The 359-nt window shown below is 43.5% G+C and overlaps 1 protein-coding gene across 2 annotated transcripts in view; it reads right to left on the bottom strand.

Annotated features, from left to right (window-relative positions):
- LOC109540778 (retinoic acid receptor RXR) overlaps nt 1-359 on the bottom strand; it is a 35,904-nt gene that overhangs the window by 24,579 nt on the left and 10,966 nt on the right. The gene's annotated exons all lie outside the window — the stretch shown is intronic.

Consider the following 359-nt stretch of genomic DNA (forward strand, 5'->3'; position numbering starts at 1 on the left):
GCGGACCTCTTGCCGTCCTTTGTTATCTTATGCAAAAGTAGTGGGTTTCAGTGAGTGGGAAGTTAATAAAAACTGCATCATTCACAAAAAAATCACTAAGAAAATTGGCTAATGTTTTACCGTTTTACCAAGTTTCCCACCATCCAGCCGCTATTGCTAGCAATAAAAACTGAGGTTATGAAGTGAAGTTGAAATAAAGCACCTCTTGCAACGACAGTACCCTCAATTTTCTAACCTCCCAAAAGTCAATTTTGAAGAACAATTGCTGACGTTGGCTGTTTCAGGTGACCTCACGATGTTCCAAGACCTAACATAGGCCAATCGGCTTCCTCGCAGGCTGCGCCCGCCGCCATGCTGAT

The sequence above is a fragment of the Dendroctonus ponderosae genome, unplaced genomic scaffold (assembly GCF_020466585.1).
Source record: "Dendroctonus ponderosae isolate FM_Combo_2020 unplaced genomic scaffold, Dpon_F_20191213v2 Dpon_F_20191213_11, whole genome shotgun sequence".
NCBI classification, from domain to species: domain Eukaryota; kingdom Metazoa; phylum Arthropoda; class Insecta; order Coleoptera; family Curculionidae; genus Dendroctonus; species Dendroctonus ponderosae.